Below are 13,358 nucleotides of genomic sequence, written 5' to 3' on the forward strand. Positions count from 1 at the left end.
ATCCAGAAGCTCTAGGATAAAAGAGGAGGTGAAATCACAGGTTCTGGGATCATCCTGGCCCATATTAGAATCCAGGCTTCCACTCATTGGTGGTGTGGCCTTGGGAAAGCGCCTTCCTATCTCCATAATGAGACTATAATATGAATAACTACTGTAGAGAGTTTTAAGAATTAAATGAAATATGGTAAATAAAACGGATGGACAGAGTAAGTTCTTCACAATGATGAGCTCCCTAACTTTTCCTGTGAGTTTAGTTTTCAAAATCAGCTGGAATGACATCTCCTCTAGAAAAGCAAATTGGTTATTCCCAATTGCAATGATCATCATTCTGGAAGCTCACACAACATGCAAAGGTTGCCTCCATTTTGTGTTATTTTGTACTAACTGCTAACTTCTTCAGTTTCAACCAAGCCATCACCTCCTCCCAAAGGGCATTTTTGACTGTCTAATGCTCCTCCGTGCCCCACCTGCATACATGTCTTGTCAGTATACTCACCCCTGTAAGTGCTGAACCGCGTGGAAGGTTAAACTGCTTGGCATGCGATAGACGCTAAATGCGTGGAATGAAGGAGTGAATGATATCCGTGCTTCAAGGAAGGTACAGTGTGTGAGGTGGCTCTGAGGGACAGTAAGGATCTGGATGTGTGAAGATGAGAGTGGCAGCCCGGAGAACATTCCCAACAGAAGACTGGTTTAAGTAAGTACGTAGATGTAAGCAAATGCGGTGCTTCCATGAAGAATAGCAGAGAATGGTTTTGTTGGCTGTGATGGGTTCAAGAAGGGCAGCAGTGAGATAAAACTCGGGCTGTGGGCTGGGGTCAGCTACAGAGAACCTTAAATTCCAGGTCAAGGGATTCGCATTGTTCCTTAGCAAATAAAAAGGAGCCCTTGCAGGTATTTGAGGAGTTCTGTGACTTAGCAAAATTCATTGGTATTAGACTTTAAAATATATTGGGATGGAGCAGGGCATATTGGAAAAGGCATTGTAACAGACATAGATTTGGATTTGAACCCTAACCTGGTAATTTACTGGGTAGCTTCAGGCATATAACAACTTCTCTCAGCTTTGCTCAGTTTCCTCGTCTACAAAACAGAATAATGAGAAATACTGTTAGAGTGGTTATGGAGGTTAGAGAAAGAGTATGTCTTGTGCTTTTCTTAGTCCCTGGTAAGTAGTAAGAGCTTAAGAAAGAGTATTTATTAATATTATAATAGGTCAGAGAAGGAAGAGACCGAAAAAGAGGGATCTCTGGGAAATTTGTGCAAGAGTCTTGATGAGTTTCCAGGAGGTCCTTGACAGAGAAGTGGCAGTGGAGATGCTGAGAAGGAAAGTGAGAAACCTGCAAATGATTAGAAGTCGGAATCAGAGGAGAGCGGAAGTTGGCTCTGAGATAGTCATGAACACAAGCGTGACTCCTGCTGTCAAAGATCTTAGAGTCTTATCTCAGAGACAAACTTCGTGTCAATGGGTTAATTAAGGCACAGAGCCCAAATGAGACAGCGTGGGATAGACTTCTGGAGACACAGAAAAACCAATAATAAGTCATGGGTGAAGCAGCTGCAGTTTACTGAGCACCTGCTTCGTGTCAGGAAATGTGCTGCATATATTTCCTTACTTAATACTCATTTTAGAGATCAGGAAACTAAAGTGTGAGAGGTTCAATAATTCCTCAAACACAGAGATCTGGCAGGTGGCTGAGTTGGAATCCAAAGCCATATCTGTCTGATTCCAATGTATGTCCTCTTAATCATTCTCCTAGTATATAAAATACACAATGAATGCTCTAGAAAGGAATTATGTTGGGTTCTAAAGTGTGGGGTGGGTTCTCAGTGGGAGGAGGGAGCATTTGAAGCACAAAAAAGAACATGAGTGACATGCCAGGAATCAGCTCCTTCTATCCATGGGGCAATGAGGAAACTAGCGTAATCAGCCAGGGTTATATTTGATATTATCTTTTCTCCTGGGGAAAAAAGTAATGTGATTCTTTGTTTTCCAAAATAAAGTTAACTATAAAGAAAATTTCTTTCCAGATAGACTCTCAAGAAACAGCAGTATCTGTTCATGAAGAACAAAATCAGTGGTTAATTGAGTTCAAAATTTTACAAAAGTGGTAAAGTTTGTAGCATATTTTAAGAATGTTGCTTTGCTATCGGAACTCAGCATTGTTCTGTAGTCTCTGCTGTCTTCTTTTTGTGGTACCATTGTTTTTCCGCTCCATTGTCCATTAGAATTTATTCCAGTCTTGAAATTCCTTTGAAGCTTTTCTTATGGATCCTCTTTATCCCGGTGGTCTCTCCTGTCGCCAATCTTCTACACACGGCACCATCCCCTTTCCAGGTACACTTGATTCTCATTATTCACAGTAAATATGTTGTATAAAGTTGCCATGAACACTGAATTAGTGAATATTGAACTCTTGCTCCTAAGCGAAATATAAAATCAGGTTCCTGCGACCCTCTGGTCACAACATTTTCATCAACTGATCAGTACATAAGCTTGCTTTCTGTGTGTTTCTACTTAAAGACACCTTATTTAACATACAGTGTTGATTCGTTAACATTGAACTCACAGCCTAGAGCACTATAACTCACATTTGAACAAAGCTTATCTAACGTGTGTTTTCTCTGTCAGGCACATCACAGCCTTCTTGTGCTTTGGGACACTGGACAGCACTTCAGCACTACCATCGGGGGCCATTTTAAACAGCGAACCAACAAAAAGCGCAAAAGCGCGAAAAATGTGGTGCTAAATAGATCAGGAAAAGGACACCTGTTTACAATAAGACAGCTGAAACAAGAAGGGAGAGCATCACTCTGTTGGACTATAGCTGGGGATGCACACAACGCGTAAGGCAAAATTTTGGTGCTCTGCACAAGTGTTATGAAGGACCCTGAAAGAGCTGTGGCTATTGATTTTGCGGTTACAAATAAATTTCAGCAGGTAAGAAAATACACAAATATGGAATCCACGAGTAATGAGGATTGACTGTATTCACCATGTTTAACAGGGCTGAGTTATAACATCACACTTTGCCACTAGGTGTTACCATACCACACAAGAGCTACTTCAACGCTGAGTTTCCTTCAAGTTCTCTAACATAAACCAGGGCCCCGTTCGCTCACATCTTTGTGTTCCTAGCTTTGTAGAACAGGCTTGCCTAAATCAGTGGATCTTTTTAAAAGTGGAATGAGTATACTAAGAAGACAGTGGGGAGCAAATTCTTTATTTTACTACTACTACTAGGCATCAGAAGTTGGGACTTCTCTGTAGCAAGTGTTTACGTCATCGTCAACAATTTGCCAATGACGCATATAAATTCAGTTTGGGGGAAGCAGTGAAAATGGAAAGAGTTAAGCGGAGGGGGAAAAGGTTCAGGGAAGGTGCCTTCCAGGAGATTTAATTTACCAGGAGCATTGAAAAGAAAGCATCACCATCGAGTGCCAGGAATGGCTTTGCCATCAGGCTGTAAGGGACATTCAGCAGAGGCCCTGTGGGTTGTGTATGAAGTTGTCCCCCAAGGGTTTGGAAAGTCCAGATTCATCCTGAAAGAAGACATATTTGCTTAGCTATTTGCTTGCTGAGTAAACATGACCACCACAGAACTGTTTTTAGCTGCTTCTCATGGAGGGGCAGTCCAGCTGGTTTGATGGCCCAGACATGTGGTGCTGGGTGTGGGATGGATCTTCCCCGAATACCCTATTTTATCTTCTTGCTTCACAGTTCCGGAGTCTTCAGTGGCTCCCAAAGGTCCACAGCCAAATTTCTTGGAGTGTTACCCCAGAGACCGACACAATACGACCTTGGCCTATTTTTCACGTCTCCCCATCCTTTCCCACTGTAGCTAGAAAGAGGCTTTTCTATATGGCCGCTAAACAAAATGTCATACACCTATTTCCACATTTTTGCACCCCATTACCAACATACGTGCACTTGATTCCATTTCCTCACCACCTGAGTAGGAAAACCCACCCTTTAAGGCATAGCTTAGGTTTCAACTTTATTTTTTTATTTTTATTTATTTTTTTGAGGAAGATTAGCCCTGAGCTAACATCTGCCAATCCTCCTCTTTTTACTCAGGAAGACTGGCCCTGAGCTAACATCCGTGCCCATCTTCCTCTACTATATACGTGGGGCACCTACCACAGCATGGCTTTTTGCCAAGCGGTGCCATGTCCCTACCGGGGATCCAAAGTGGTGAATCCCGGGCCTCCAAGAAGCGGAACATGGACACTTAACCACTGCGCCACCGGGCCGGCCCCAGGTTTCAACTTTAGAAGAGTCTTTCTTGAACTTTCAACCCCACAGTGAATTCTTCCCTTACAAGACTAGGTACACTCAGGATTCTTCCAGCTCGGAAATCCTGACTTCACGCATTGTCATCTGCATCACTCCTCTGTCACTCGTGTTTATCTTTCCAGGCTGTCATCTTACAAATATTTATTTCAGTTTCAGTTCATCTGTAGAACTGTATTGCATTCCTCTTTGTGGGTCAGACTGTATGCTGCTTCTTGGTTCTTTAGCTTCCTTATCTGTAAAATGAGGATAATAATAGGAACTACACTGTAGGGTTGTTTTGAAGATTAAATGAAGAAACATGAAACAGTGCTTAGAAGACAGCCCTGATTAGGGAATAGGCTTAATCCACTATTATTAATCATTTTATGCTTCTTTGCGTCTACTACCCCCATGACAGTAACATCATAAATGCTCAACTTGTATTTAGAGTGGAGTTTTCTCATATGCCTATTTAACTCATGCAAATTCAACTACATGCTCTTTTATATGTAAGTACAATATTATAAAATTATATTTCTGCACAAACACTAATTACTGTATCCATCGTATATTTATATGTATATATTACTGTGGCAGATTATATATAAAAGAACATGTATAGTGTCCTTTCTGGGCAACTTAAGGGATTTTCAATGGTAATTTTAGCTATATGTAACATTTACATGTCACATGAGATTCAACCCCATTACTATATGTTAGATGTTTTACATACATTATCTCGTTTAATCTTTGTGCCCATTCATTTCACAGAAGAAAAATTTAAGGCTCAGGGAGGTTAATCAACTTGCCCAAAGTCACACAGCTAGAAAAATCAAGATTTTTAAACTACAACAGTCTGAAAACCAAGCCTTTGGCCATTCATTCCCATCCTTATTGACTGATCCAGCCTGTGAGTACCACACAGACCCCCGTGTGAGCAGTGGTCAGTGGTCAACAAAGAAAGATAGGTCATCTCTGGAAATGTGGCCATGGGAGCTCTGTCTGGCCTCCAGGAGTGAGGGCATCTATAAAAGACAGGGGACAACTCTTTTAGTCTGAGCCTCTGGTTCTTTTAGAGACATGTACCATGTCCTGCATGTCAACGCAAGCTGTGGCTGGAAGCCAGTCTTTGACTCGGTATCCACTGGCTGATGTAGGCAAAGCTCTGATTTCATCAGCCTAATGTCACTCAGTGTTTCTTTTATTGCTCTTGAGGTGACATCTCCTGACAGCACCTGATGACATTGTTCTGGGTGGAAGTTCGCAAGGGATCCTGCTCAGGAATATTTCCAGTCCAAATCTGAGCTCTTGATTTGATTTGACTTGAGAGAGTAATGAATTGGAAGAGAGTTGGCTCATAGCTCAGGACTCGCCCCCAAACACTTTGCCATACGAACAGAATAGTAACATTCTCGTTGTTGAATTCAATAAACATTTGCTCTGTGCTGAGTCTTAGGCATAAAAAGGTTAACAGGACATGACCCTTACACTCAAGGGGCTTATAAACAAGCCATATTCCATAATAAATTCCACATTTCCTTTTTACTAAGACAGATTCCAGGCTGCACTTCTGTATGGTTTGCTGACTGTCTGTGAATTCTGTTTGTCCATCTGTGTTGGCAATACTTGCCTTGGCTGGAAAGGAAGAGTGACCAAAACTGTGAGGCAGGACAGGTGACAGGATGCTCACTGAGTGAAGAGTTAGGAGACATAGCTCAAATTCTAGTTCTGCTTCTTATTTTCTTTGTGGCTTGGGATGCATAATTAAATCTTTCCGAGATTTTCTGTCTATAATGTAGATAATGCTATTATTTCCCTCATATTTGCTAATATACTTCAGAGTAATCTATAAGCTGTAAGGCATTCTTATTTTATATGAGGTTAAATGTGTTGTATTTTATCATAGCCTACATTTTGGAAATCTAGAAATCCATCTTTTGTTAGCTGTAGTCTTTTTTAATTCGCCAGACTATTAAATTAATGAGACCATTCCATCCCCTGACTTTTAGGTAAATGGGAATTAATGGTCATATTTCCTGTCTTTTAAGAGCTGGCAATTAGTTAAGACCATAGTGATTAAATTTCCTGGAATGGATCAGGCACCTAATACAATTATTCTTTCCCAAGCAAAGACTTGAGAAAGCTTGAGAAAGGATTTCAGGGCTACCTTTGGATAAAGAGAAGCAGCATGCAGAACTGATGGGATCTATACGAAATTTAGTGGTTCATGAGGATTAATGACATGCAATATTCGAAATCTGGATTAATCCTAGCACACTTGAATTTACCTTCTATCTTCTGAAATCAGGTTCTGGACGCTGTTTGCTATACTACAGCAGACTTTCATTTTGGAACATGCAGATGAAATCAGTATTGAGTTAGTAGAATAGTCAAGCGTGTTTTGACCTACTTCCAGGGAACTAAGTTTGATGTAAAGTTTATTTCTTCTCAGCAACGACTCTGTTATTCAGGATAGAGGGCATATTCGCATGAAGAAATCAAGATTCTAAGTAAGAGGATATTGACCCATAAGAGAAACTGGATGGCAGAACAACTATGGTTAGCTGAATGGGCTTTGGAGCCAGACTTGAGTTTAAGTCCTGATTCTGCCACTTATGAGCTGTATGATCCTGAGTAAATTATTGAACCTTTCTAGTTTTATTTTCCTCATCTATAGAATAGGATAAGAATGGTAACCCCCTCATAAGGTTGTTGTGAAGAGTAAATAAGATAATGAATGTAGAATGCTCCAAATGTTGACCATTATCACCACTATCTTCATCATTGTCGTCAACTTCTTCCTCATCACCATCATCTGCCTTCACTTTCCCACTTATTCCTGTGGCTCAGTTGAAATCCATCTCAGCATCTCAGATCTTCCACTTGATTCCAGCCTGCCATCTCCTATATCAAATAATGGCTCATGTTTTCTTTTCTTAACAGATTCCTTTCGTGTCTTCTAAAACTCATTTAGCTCAGCTATCTGAAGCTAACTCTTGAAGAAAGGAGTAGATTATGCTTTCTGATCCTCACAGAAAAATGGCCAAAATACCCACCTAGATTTTCAGAATTCCAGCAATGGGGGATAAAATATGGTCTCAATGACAGTTGTAATACAGTACTTATTTGGCTGGCACTCCCTTGCTCTTCCCTCACATTCAGCCAAAATGGTGCGTGGAATCCCAGAGAGTGTGTCTTTCACGCTCTGAGGAACTAGTCTTCTTGGCTGTGATAATTGCAGTTTGTTTATTATCTTCCATCTTCCATTCTCTCATTTACTCATCCATTTGTTCACTTATTCATTTGCAACGGTTACTTTTTCCATGCTATGGAACAGGCTCAGGGTGTAAAGGAGAGACATGATGGCTGTCCTAATAAGACACGCAGTCTAACAGGGGATGTTAAAAGGGAAACAGACAACTACAATTCAGTCTGATAAAGGTTATAGTGAAGGAAGCAGAGTGCTGGGAAGCATAGAAGAAGAATGCCTGACCTGTGTCGGTGGGTCAGGGAAGGAACGTAGAAATGGTTGATGTTGCAGCTGGGTCTGGCCAGTCAAAGAGCGAAGGTGCAAGTGGTCCAGACAGAGGCACAGCAAGAGGCTAAGGGAGAACTCCATCTTGCGGCTCTCCGCAACCACCAGCAATCACCTGCTGTTAGCTGTCTAGCCCTTTTTATTTTTACTTCCTCTTTTCTTGATAACTTGACCAGATACCTGAGACATGAAGCAATGTGAATGAGAGCCACCAGTTAACCTTGGAAACCTTCCTCTGTGATCTTTGAATCAAATGTGTGTTTTCACGCAGAGATGCTTAGAGATTGTGACAAACCCAGTCAGGATCCTCTGTGACATGCAATTCTGTATCCCCTCTGACCTCAAACTGAGACAGATCTCTGTCTCTGTCTCTCTGTCCTTCTATAGTCTACACGAACTATACTTGAGACTTCAAACCAGAGGGGTAATGTGAGATGTCCAGAATCACACAGCAAGTCGATAGCAGAGACAGGAACTGGAGACAGGTTCTAACTTGAGGAAAAACACCGTTGCACACAAAATAAATGTTCAAGCTTTCAAAAATTTGCTGATGCCCTTCCTCTACCTGGAATGTCCTTCTCCACATCCTACCAGGCTTATTGCAAAGGCCACTCCTCTAAAAGCATCCACAATTCTCCAACCCCTGCTCCACCACCCCAGTCCTAGGAAGGATTAACTACCTGCCCTTCTGTGCTCTCTGGCATTTGTTGAGGCCTCTCTTTTAGAGTTTATCCCTCAGCGTTATATTTGCGTTAGGTGGAAATTGTCAAAGACTGTCGAGACTGGAACTATCTCTGAGTCATCTGGGTATCCTCGGCATCTAGTAGGTCCTCAATGAATCTTGCTGTATGGCTCAACGATACATCTCAGAGATGTCTTATTTTATTTGGGTCAAGGTGCCTTTCAGTTTGAAGCCATCTGCAAGTTTTCTTTTTAACCTCAGAGAAGGTCATAATCCTTTCCAACAAGCTTTTATCTTGACCGTGCTCATGGAGTTGGAGGCTTGTGTGGGCCTAGCTATTGGGCAACATGCAAACAGAACACTCTTGTGATGCATGGGTGCGAGATTTCCATCAAGAACACACACTTGATAAACCAGCATTTTCACAGAAGCAAATACAAACCGTGGTTACCCAAGCAGACCAATCCTGGGAATCCTCTCTCCGTCTTAAACAGGATTTCCTGGGTGAATTCTTTTGTCTTCTTGCAAATATCCCAGTACTTTCTGCTGCTTTCAATTGCAGTTTTCAAATCCAGGGGTCTGAGGCTGGGCTCACGTGGCCGGCTCAGTGATTGACTGATTTCAGAACCCGAAAAGGAGCCTTTCCTTAGTTCACTGGAAGATAAAATCAGTGTAGGAGAGATTTTGGAGTCGGAAAGAACTGAGTTCTAGTTCTGGCTCCATTAGTGCAACTTTGAGCAAGTCTCATTACTCCTCTAAGCTTCAGTTTCCACACCTGCAAAGCGGGGTGTCTTCCTGGAAGGGTTTTGGAGAGGACTAGATGTGATAACAAAAACGGGTAATGAAATGAATCTAGTGGATACTTGGCACTCCTTAAAGGTGAGTTCCCTCTCCTTCCAGAGAGGTGAGGCAGACAAATGATGGTGAGATAATCTCTTTTGAGGGTGCTAAAAGCTGCTAAAGGTAGCAGCATTTTGTACTAAGTGACTTCTTTTGCACCTCTTTTTTCCCTTTTTTGGATAGAGGCAAGTCAGTATTTCCCCTGATAGGTTTTGTCTTATTTCCCTCAGCTGCCTGAAACCACCAATTGTTCTTTTTTCTGAATGGAGACCCCACGGGCCGCCTTCTCACCACAGTGGTTGTTTGGGCCCTCCCCCCAACTCTTGCACCCCTGCCCTGTCTCACCCCAGCCTGCCGTTGCTGCAGTGGCCATTTCCCAAATACCAGGAACTCAGCATACCGCAAACTGCAAGTTTGCTATTACTTTGGTCCAGGGTTTTGACCCATGCAGCACATCCTGTTAGAACAAAATAGGTACTGAAAGTGGTAATTATAACACTGAACACCCCTCCCTGTCACATCCCCCACCCTGTGAAATTCCCCAAGAAGAGTTAGAGAGGTGAGGCAGGGGGACGAATTTTCCTGAGGGCCAGAAGGCACTCAGAACAGATGCCCTCCCATCTCCCTACTACTTGTTCATGTATAAAGAAAGACAACGTCATCTATTTCTTCGAATTGGTAATCTACGCACATAGAACACAATTAAAAAGCTATGAAGTGGTCTCCGATGAAAATGTGCTGCTCCTGTCCTCCACCCTATATTCTCTATGGCAAAGCCAATTTCCTGGACAACTTCTTGTATCTCTCTGCAGTATTCTAAGCATATGTATTCTACATTTCCCCCCGCCCCGCACAAAGTAGCGTAATACACATGTTGTTTTGCACCTTGATTTTTGTACTTAGCCCCATATTCTGAAGCTCATCTCCACTTGAGTAGATATGGAGCTCTCTCCTTCTAAATGAAGAGATAGTACTCATTTATATGTATGACAGAATTTATTCAAGAAGTTTTCTGCTGATGGGCATTTAAATTGTGTGCAAAAATGCAATGACTAACTTTGTGCATAAGTCACTTCTCCTGATTTAGTTCTAAATCCATTAAGAAAGTATGAAGGTGGAGGTACCATAAACTGGCTCAGAAGCCCAAACACCTGGAATTTCTGGAATGTTCCTGCCAGCTCTGCATGTCCTTCTTGGGAATTCTCATTCTCCTTTGAAGATTGGGCTCACAGGTCACTTCCTGTTTTAAGCCTTCTAGACTAGCACCAGCGAGGAAAATTTGCTCCTGCATCTTTTGGGTTTCTAGGCAGTGGCTCCCAAGCTGTAGCTTATAAGGATGGCCCCAAGGACTTGTTAAAACCCAGATTGCTGGGCTCCACTTGCCCCCAGAGTTTCTCATTCAAGAGGTGTGGGGTAGGGTCTGAGAATGTGCACTTCTAACAAGTTCCTAGGTGCTGTTGCTGATGCTGGTGGTCAGGACCACACTTGGAGACCCACTGATCCAGTGGTTTCCCCACTGTTTAGCACACCTCTTATGGACAAGCCCCCCCATCCCTATCCTACTCCCAGCCTGGGTCAGCTCCTCTTGAAATACCCATCTTTCCTCTTTAACCTGAAAACTCTACGAGGGCCGAGACTTGCCACATGTTTATTCCACACTCTATCTGCAGGGCTTCGCAGAGCCCCTAAGGATGTAATAGGTGGACAACACATGTGTGTTAAGTGAATGAATGAATTGAAATCATTAGTTTATTAAGCCTCTCCCCACAATGCTAAATTCTTTAAGGCCAGGACCTCTAGGTCCCTAAATCTCTTTCTTCTCCATCTCCATGGCCACTAGCTGGTCTCTTTGGCCTGTCTATTGCTCTGTAACTGGTCTTTCCAGTTTTGCTCTCACCCTTCTTCTAGTCCCTTCTCCCTAAGGCAGACAGACTGATAATCTAACAACATAGATTGGAAAGATTGGCAACTGCCTTGATTTCTATCAATAAGAGGCTGGTTAAATAAATTATCATGCATCTACGTCAGTGCATGAAGAATTTCTTAATTCTTTCTTAAAGTTGCATACCCTCTCTTATGGACGTCATTCAGTTAAATGCTATAGCATTGGAGGGGTAGGGTACTTTAGTATTACTAAATGATGCATTCTAAATCTCTATTTCATAGATCACGTTTCCACTAAAGCTTTTTTTTTTTTAATTACTAGTTTTCTATTGATATAAGTTGTGCCTGGATCTTCAGTAAAGTATTTGAGGATATCAAGGTACTCATTGGTGGAGGGCTTCTTGTGGAAACTGATGAAGGAATTGCAGAGTCAAGTCAAGCTGGATTTCGTTGGCCTTGCTTAAGGACTTGAACTTTATTCTACAGACAATAGGAGATGTGGAAATGCACAAAGTGGGGGAACCATGGTTGATTCGCATTTTAAAGAAACTCCTCTGCCTGCAATGTGGTGCTTGGCTTTAAAGTAAGAAGGGAGAACAGCCAGGAAACAGTCAGGTGAGCAGTAATGAGGGTCTCAGCTCAAGAGCAATGGTAGCAGGGTTGGAGAGGAGGGGAAGATACAGAGGCAAAACTGACCAGATTTGGCTTTTGACTGCATATGGGGTATGAGTCACACGGGTATGCTTGTGTGCACGAGTGCGGGCACACGTGCGTAAGAGAGAGCATGCATGTGGTTTGTGTGTATGTTTTTTTTGGTGTGTGTATGTTATGGAGGTGATGCTTGTGAGAATCAGTAGGATTAACAAGGACTCCCTAGTTCCTGGCTGCAGTAACTGGATAGTTGGTGGTGTGGTGTATCTAGTGTTAGAACACGGAGCAAGCAGCTTTTGGAGTGGTAGAGAAGAGGAATTCAGTTTGGGCTGTGTGGATTTTGAAACGCTCATAAGAGGATCCTGCAAAGAGGTGAATATTCCAGTCTGAGGCTCAGCAAAGAAGCCAGAGCAGGATAAGGTATATATTTGTGATGTTGGTGTACTCAGATGGATCATCCCAGAAGGGCAGGGACTGAAATCCAAAGGGTTTGGAGATCACCGATGCTTGGAATCACCAGGCAGAGGCTATAGATTCTCGGGGGAGTTAGAACAGGAATAGTGAGAAAGGATGGAGGCGCACTATAGTGAAGGTGAGAGCAGGATCCGAGACCAGTGACAGGTCAGATGAGTTGATTGCTGCTGACGATTGCTGACGATGACTGGAGAGAAATCACAGTGACATGGAGCAGAAATCTGAACACAGTGTGGAGAGGAAGGGGAAGCCAGGGAGGGGGGATCAACCCTATCAGTAAATTCAGATGCAGAAGGACAGAGAACGATGAGGCTGCAACTAGATGTTTCCATCTTGGGTTCACTGAAAACATTGCTCAGTTTTTGTTTGCTATGCAAACTGAAGGAATTATGTAAGCACTTTTATAACACCACCTCATCACGTTACCACTGAAAAATCTTGAAAATTTTGAAAACAATACAACAAACCGCAAGCTTAAAAAAATAGGAGAAAAAACCCCACTCCATTTCTTTGATTTTTGTGTCATTTTCTTCCAAGCTGTGTGACAATCATTGCAGGGAGAAAGATGGGTGATCATTTTAAACACTGTTTTAAGCATCTGCTAAGGCCACCTGGCAGTCAGATTCATTAAATATCGGTGCTGATAGGGACGGCATGGATTGCCTTTCTAATATCACTCTGCAGCTGGGTGACCTTGGATAAGTCATTTCACCAATGAGGAAGCTGCTGTGGTTTCTTATCAGTACAATGAGGCCCTTGGATGAGGACATCTGGAACAAGGCAGCTGTGGAGGACTCCACTGAGTTGATCCTCAGATGGGCAGAGCTTAAGAAGGAAGTGATGAGAACTGGGGACATCCTCTCCCTTTCACACCTTTGCACTTAATGTAGCAACTTGCTGTTTTGTGCCAGGTACCAAATGCCAGCGCATCACAAGTTGCATGGCTGATTAGACTTCTAAAAGTTTGCTGCAATCTTACTTTCGTAATGGATTTCTGCAAGGTCAAAGTAAGATTG

General features: G+C 42.5%; 1 long non-coding RNA gene across 1 annotated transcript in view; it reads left to right on the forward strand.

Moving 5' to 3' along the window:
- The window catches only part of LOC103567793 (uncharacterized), an 84,026-nt gene that overhangs the window by 11,833 nt on the left and 58,835 nt on the right, over positions 1 to 13,358 (forward strand). Inside the window, exon 6 of the long non-coding RNA XR_011543208.1 lies at positions 2,633 to 2,941. This is a non-coding gene — a long non-coding RNA (uncharacterized lncRNA). The remainder of the gene's footprint in view (positions 1 to 2,632; positions 2,942 to 13,358) is intronic.

Source organism: Equus przewalskii, chromosome 8, assembly GCF_037783145.1.
Source record: "Equus przewalskii isolate Varuska chromosome 8, EquPr2, whole genome shotgun sequence".
Lineage (NCBI taxonomy): Eukaryota > Metazoa > Chordata > Mammalia > Perissodactyla > Equidae > Equus > Equus przewalskii.